Source organism: Ornithodoros turicata, chromosome 7 (genome assembly GCF_037126465.1).
Source record: "Ornithodoros turicata isolate Travis chromosome 7, ASM3712646v1, whole genome shotgun sequence".
Lineage (NCBI taxonomy): Eukaryota > Metazoa > Arthropoda > Arachnida > Ixodida > Argasidae > Ornithodoros > Ornithodoros turicata.
The window spans coordinates 20,691,564-20,699,459 of NC_088207.1; positions in this window are offsets into that span (position 1 = coordinate 20,691,564).

The following is a 7,896-nucleotide window of genomic DNA, read 5'->3' on the forward strand; positions in this document are numbered from 1 at the left end:
CCCTCGCCACTATAAATAGCGAGGTATGTATGTTCGACCAATTGCATTGCATTGTAAGTGCAGGCGGATTGCTGGACAGAAAGAAAAAAATAATAAATAAATAATAATAAGAAGAAAGAATTATATCCGAATGTATCAGTAGTGCACGATACCTCTACGAATTACTTTCTTTCATTCCGTGTTAGCGCCGCGAAGCAACTGTGGCTGTGAGCGGCGTACAGATGTGGACAGATGGAGAGAGGACAGCAGGAAGGAGTGGGGAACAGGGGGGTTAGTATGCGTCCTGGGGCGACTTCAGGGGGAACTGTGCCGACATTCGTCTGGAAAGTCTTCCGCAAACCCAGGGAAATCCTCAGACAGCACAGCCGGCGGTATATAGGATTCGAACCCACAACCTCCCAGTCTTCAGCACGACCTTGGCCATACCACCAACGAGCGCGACGGCTTAGACCGCTCGTAAATGCTGCTGATTTACAGATTTAAAAATAGCACCCCCGTCTCCCCCCGATACTCGTTTCGTTTCGTTATGGGAAATTTTAGGAGTGGTCAGCCTAGACAAGCTGGCTTGCGATTAACCCGAAAAAATCCGACCCTATACACGGCCTGTTCTAGCATTTCCTTAAGAAATCGGGTAGTCGTTGGGGATTTGAACTCTGGAAGCGGGCTTATTTCCTAGATGTGGTACAAGAAACCTGCATATTACGCTTTGACATTTTTAAAAAGTGGCAAAGCAAATATAATAAGATTAGGCTGCTACGAGGCTCAGCAGGCGGGGTACGCAGGTCTCTACAAGATATGCTTAAAAAAAACTTTTGGTGTTTACGAGTACCAGGCAACAAAGTATCTAAAGAAAGTATATATTTATTTTATTTGTTTATTACCACAAAGCGGTGGTGTCAGGGACAAGAACTTCTCGTAGAGCTTGGCAAAGGCACTACAGTAGTGAAGACACACACTCTGAAGAATACCTACAATGTTGGCACTTGCAGCTATTCACGAAAGAGAAATAAGCAAAATTCATCTCGTAAAACGTCGGTGAAAAAGAAAATGTGCAGAAACTGGTTGAAAACCTCAATTAAATAGCCAACCTTCGAAAGTATGAGTAGAATACTAAATACACGGGGACGTAACTCGCTTCTTTGAATATATACGATCTAGTTAGAATTGCTGGTCACACTACTTATACACCGACAAAATATGTTGTAAAACACGTCTGTATAAGCAGTGTTACCGTGTCGTCATACAAACAGGCGATCTGACTATGTTTGACAAATGTGTTGTGAAACACACGACCATTTGGGCACTGCCGAAAAACGGTGATGGCCAAGTTGGATAAACGGGCGTATTCTCCACGAAACTTTTGTTTCGCACGAGTCAGTGTCAACGACATTGTGTTACGCGTGAGTTATTTTGCACGAGTCAGTATTATAGCGACATTGTGTTGCGACATGTTGTCATACGTGTTTTGAGCGCGTACCCGTTCGGGTACGTTTCTTTTCCCGTGATGTATTGCAGGGTGCTGCTTTCCTCAGCCCGTGCATACGTACGAAAGTGAGAAAGCCTAAAAAAAAAAAAAGAAAAAAGAGAGAAAAAGTACAAAAGAAAAGAAAGAAAGGAAGAAAAAGTACAAGTTAGAGCACTGCACAGGCTCGGGCTTATCAGAAAGCCCGAGCCCGGGCCGGGCCATGCAAAGCCTTCTTTTTGACGGGCTGGTCCGTAAATGGTATGGAGATATGGAGGTATCAAAGGAAGACCGGGCTTGGGCCTGGCCTGGCCTGGCCCTACGTATGCGGCCCGTGCAGTGCTGTAGTGCAAGTTCCTTCCCAAAAGCATTTTAGCCACGAAAAATAAATGGAACGGTTAGAAGCATCAATATAGTTAGACAAGTCATCATCCTTCATCAGGTGCGATTTTTCATTTATTTTACCTTTTTTTACTGCAAAAGTATTTTAGTTTGGATACTACACACTCACTTTTAAAAGTATTTATAAGATACCAAGTTGTTCTCAAAAGCATTTAAGATACACGGTAACGTGAGTAGAGTATTCGAGTTACGTGTAAGTCAGGATGTAGGCGATAGGAAATGTTAGGAAGTACTTTTTTTTTTTCACGGCTTTCGCAATTTTTTTTACAAAGAACTGTACCACATGGCAATTTTTAGTTAGTTTTTTCTTTATCACACCGCCATCCACAGTTCGTAATTTTTATTTCTCAATCAATCAATCAATCAATTCGCAATTCAAAGTGTAGTTTAGCACCCAAACTTTCTTTTAAGTCATCCTATATTCGTCACAAACCCCGTACTTTATCTTGGATAACTCTGATCATTGCTTTGCAACGCGTGGTCGTCGTAGGCCGAGGTCTTGTGGGCAGACTATACATAACCTCGTAGGAGCACACAGCTTGCACGGTACAGGCGATGGTAGTGTTTGCATTTTCATCATGAGGCACAAGATGCACGAAGATAACGAAAAAATCACTAGGCTCTAACGACAAGAATCGATAGACCATTTCAGCAGCTAGACATGTTATGCAATAACATGCGATAAGTTTTTGAACATTCCGATTTACAAAAAATCCTACCAGAGGCATGACCGTGTCTGTACAAGCATCATCTTGTTAGAAGCAATCAAGGTCGCGCTGAAGACTGCGAGGTGGTGGGTTCGAATCCGGTCACCGGCTCGGTACTGTCTGAGGCTCTCCTAGGGTTCTCCAGCAGCATTTCCAGGCGAACATACAAACCCCTGTTCCCTAGTGCTTGCTGCTGTCCTCTCTCCATCTGTCCACGTCTGTGTGCCGCTCATAGCCACAGTTGCTTCGCGGCGCTAACAGGAACTCAAAACAAAAACAAAAAGATCGCGCGTGCTGAGTCATGAAATATTGCTCCGGGCTTACCAACTGGTATCGCGGTTCGTGCTCTATGAACAACAATGAAGCATGCATAATGTTGTTCTTTAACAATAGCGTTAACTCGTTGGTGAAGTCGACTGCGGAGTCACGCTGAAGTCTGTGAGGTGGTGGGTTGGAATCCTTCCAACGGCTGTGCAGCCTGGCGTTTTCAGTGGGTTTCCCCGAGAACTTTCCAGACGAAGTCGGCCCGAGACGCGTGTCTCCCACCCCCTTCCTCCTGTCCTCTCCACGTCTGTAGGGCGGTCAGAACGGAACGAAAAAATAAAAGTAAAAAAAAATAAACGCATAAGAACGCAAATGGTAGTTTTATGCTCAAGAGAACACGCTGAAGCCTTCCATCTGTCGTTCTGAACTGCGAGCTCCCAAAGAAGCGCCCATGCTCAGCAAGATTAATCTCCCTCCATACCTCTCTTGCAGAATGATATGAGAGAAAGAGAGAGAGAAAGAAAAGAAACAATCTCGACCAGCAGGGGTTCCAAGAATGACCCGCAGGTGAAGCCTTAATTAATTCGCCCCCGAGGTCCCCATTGCAGAGGCCGCCATTGCCAAGGGCACACCATATAGAGTCAAAGGTGAACCGGCGGGGCCCGCATGCTGTATAGCACTGCCCAAGGGTCAAGGCGGGATACATCACCGGGCCTCTTATCTGTACACTGGTCGTCATTTATCGCCGCGTCGCTGTATACGTGTCTTCTGTGTTTTGGGGGCGTGTGTAGATGCTAGTATGAGATACAAATTGAGGCGATTGCGTAAGTTGCCTATGTGTCTTCTGGTGGTCGGAAAGAAATGTGAAAGATGAGCATAGAATGAATTAGGAATTCGCGCAGGTTTTTAGTCTTGGGAAGGGCGGCGGGGGCATATGGGCTGGCGTTATGAGCTTTTCTGGCAGCCTTCTTTTTTCTTTTTTTCGGGGGAGAAGTTGTAAGATCTGATAGGGGTGCTGCGCGAAATTCCCTATACACTCTAAGAAAAAAAGGTGTGAAAAGGTGGTAACTTCTATCGTTATCACCTAAACACTCTTAAAAATGAACTTCACCGCATAGCACGCTCCTAGCCAACCATCATCTCAAATGATATCGTTATCTGCCCTGATTTGGTGGAAACGGTAGGCGTACGCCTTTTTTGTGACACTAATGCTGTTCATAATTGTCACAGAAAAGGCGTACGCCTCCCGTTTTCAACATATCAGGGCAGATAACGATATCATTTGAGATGATGGTTGGTTGAAGCGTGCTATGCGGTGAAGTTCATTTTTAAGAGTGTAGGTCAACGTAGCGTCGGATAAAGGGTGTCAACGGGTGGTGAAAGCAATTATCATATATCCAAATTGCTACAAAAAGGCGTACGCCCCCCTCGCTCACCAAATCAGAAGCGGTAACCCTATCATTCGTGGCAATGGTTAGCGAACAACGTGCTATGCCTTGAAGTTCTGTTGTGTGTATGTTCTTCCCCGAAGGTTCTTCTGCAGAACGACTTACAAAATCTCGCAACCTCGTGCCATTTCTTCAAGAAACGGGCCTCGCGGAAAGACCACTCTAGCGCACCTCTCATCTACAGTGCACCTCCTTCCCATCCTGCCTATGCCTCGATTTGAAACCATCAACTCTCTTCTACCCTTTTTTTTTCCTCTCTTTTTTTGGCTATAGTCGTGACGATGCCCACTTGAGTGCGACCGACAACGGCAAGCTGCTTCGACCCCCCACCCCCCTGTTATGAAAGTCAGGTAGCAGGTAGAACTTTGCAACCTTTTAGGCACAACATATGCGACAGCTATTACCTCCTAAAAGGTGGAACTGCTCCACCCTTTTCCTAAGAGTGTAATGCATGGGAGCACATCGAACATCTATTTTGTTTATCGCGTGTTATGAACATGTTATCTTCAGGAACTCTGACGCTGAATATTTCATTTGGAGAGCGTGCATTTCATGCGAAAATTACTATGCAACATAGCTTACAGGAGTGCGTACAGCGGCGGCTATCCGTCCCAGCTTCTTCCGACGTGGTGTGACGCGAAATCATCTGGACACTTTTATTGGCTGCCGGGAATCGTCTGCTACGGCGAGAGAGCAAGGCGACCTGTCGACTGCTACGCGTTAGCCGCTGAGCAGGTTGCGCAAAATGCAACCGCGAAAAGAAAGAAGGCGAGCGCTTTGCTATTGGAGGGAACACGTGACGTCACAGACGATGAAAAGAGGTTTGCGGTTGAAACACGTGAGGTTGAAAGTTTTTTGGCGTACCAGGATAGGGCGCTGCATTCGTATTTCTTGCGCGAATATGTATTCCAGGACTTGTAATCCTCAATTCTCCTCCTCCTGACCACCGGCCTCCTTCACGAACTGTAGGTATTTCCTCCCCGTCATCCTTTCATGTGAACCTTTTTGGAATGGGGTAGGGTCCTGCATTCAACGCAGGGAAACATCCCACATCATCATCATCCATTCATCTATGTTGTTGTTTTTGTTGTTGTCTCCTCCTCCTGACATATTTTTTGAGCCCTTCCATGCTCCTTTAAAACCCAGTCCGTAGCCGTTAGAAGCTTTTAAAGGAGCTGTCTGAGACACTCCCGAAAGCAAAATCTCTTTCCGATTGCGCATGCGACCACTGCGTAACGTTTTCCTGCATGGCACACGGGTCAGGAAGATCTGGCGCGTGCACAACGGACGCTCGTACGTCACGCGTGCGAAGCGCACTTTTCTACTTTCGGGCTGCTAACATCACACATCACGAGGTTCAAGCGCCCGTGTGACGCTACACTCTTAAAAATGAGGGAAGGAGGAAATGTCTAAACTGGCTTACCGTTGTTGGCCACACGCGAGAGGGCATTGGCACGACTATAGCAATACATAAATAAATAATTGAGTTGGAGGGTTGAAGGTGAGGTATGTACAGGATGAATGAAATCGATGAGACCGAAGTGCACTGTGGATGTGAGGTATACGCCTCACCATATAACACACTCCTAGCCAACCATCAGCCCCATTTACATCGTCCTTTCCCCTTATTTGCTGAAAACGGGGAGCGTACGCCATCTTTGTGGCTTATGCGGTTCATAATCGCCACAAGAAAGGAAAGGTTAGCCAAGGCCGGCTTGATATACCACAAAAAAAAAAAAAAAAAGAAAAAGGAAAAGAAGCACCTTACGCACTCCTTCGGAACCCATTGGGGGGAGGGGGGGGGAATGTTTATTAAGAAAAAAGAAACGAGACCTATTGGACTTGATTCGTAGCCGCTTTCGTCTTCCGAAAGTCAGAAAAGAAAAATATGGCGCCTGAGACATCCAGTGTGCTGCCAACAGGTAAGGTGAATCGCAAACGATTCGAACTCGCTTATGGACATCGTAGGGAAGAATCCTGTTTAGGAACCAATTGCATGGCCCGTGAAGAAATTACAACAAATATTATAGCGATTTTATGTGAAAATAAAATCACGCACAAACGAACTTGACGGAAAGTAATTCCTCTGAAACTGAAAGACACCGACGGACGATTTCAATCTCGATTGCAATGGTCCATGCAAATGAACAGTTTGCTTCGTGCGCGTGTATGTAAGCTATATTTAACATTCGCACACAATCAGAAGTGCTCGAAGAGGAGACATTTTTTTATATATTCTGTGCCGTGAAATTAAGTTAGGAGCCACAAGAGCTGCGTTCCTGCCGCTATAAGTGACATCACGCCTGACGTTTCTCTCGATCGGGAACATGTCGGAGAACGTTTCGGAGGTGTAAACTAATCTTATTGAGGAGAAGGACCAACGTGCCTCTTGATTGATTGATTGATTTTAAAAGAAAAACGTGCCTCTTCTTTTTCATATATATCATTGATATCGATTATTTATGAGTACTGAAACCAGAAAGGCAAGAGGTATCGTATTCTTAAAAGACACGTAATGTAATTTGCTCTCCTCGACCAATTTTTTTTGGCGTTATTTATGTCCGCTATATTCTACGATATTCGCATCTTAGTTACGAAGCAGACAAGACGGTAATTTCCCGTCCACCACACCCTGCTCGTGGCTTCCAAGTCCGAGGGCGCTTGTTTTACGAGTATGTCCTCGGTACCCAAGTTCTACAGCGCGGAAACCTCCTCGGACGTGAACGTCATCTTTAGGTCATCACTGGCGTGTAATAGCCCAACTCTAAACTACAAGAAGGCCTTAAATTGTGCCTCAGCAGCATCGCCATCGTGATTGTGGGATCGTCTGCTTTCCCATCACGCAAACCATCCGGAGCGACTTCAACGCTTCTCTCCATAGATTAGCACGCGGAGTACTGTTGGAAGGTCAGAGGTCGCTGCTGACGGGTTTTCTTTGTAATATTTACACAGTGGAAGAATGGCGAGCTTGATTTATTCCTCGTGAGCGGTCGCAACTTTGTACGTCTTTTGCGAAGTTGTTTCTTAAAAAAAATATTACGCGCATAATAATATTGCTTTGCTTGGACGAAGCAGGCTTTGTCATGTTTGTCGATGTCATATGTCAGAAGCTTTGTCACGAGTACTTGACGATACCCGTACACGCTCAATGCTAAATCATACGTACGCATGCTCAGTGGGTATACTCAATCCAGCAATTGACGGAAAGATGAAACTTGCATGTGATTTGGTCCAGTGATTTATCCAGACCCCAAACGCCCTCAACACCCCCAAATGACACCCCCTCCTTCCCTTTCCTGTACTTCCCTGCAGTGAGGCATTTGCAATCTCGGCGTTGTGCACGTGTCAGCAATGATACATAAGCTATTACAGCGTATTAATGGCGCCCCCTATATCTTTGCAACACCCCCTTGCTTGCCATTCTGGATTAGCTATGATGTTCACGATGCTTGTAAAAGGACTCTCCCTGTTTGTAAACAAATGACGTCATAGTGTTCGACAGCGCCACCAATCTGGTAGAGTTGAACTACGCTCGAAGCACGAGGCGAACAAGGTCGCGCCCGAAATCCACGGTCTTGAGGGGATTACGATTGTCCCTGAAAGGGACGCGACC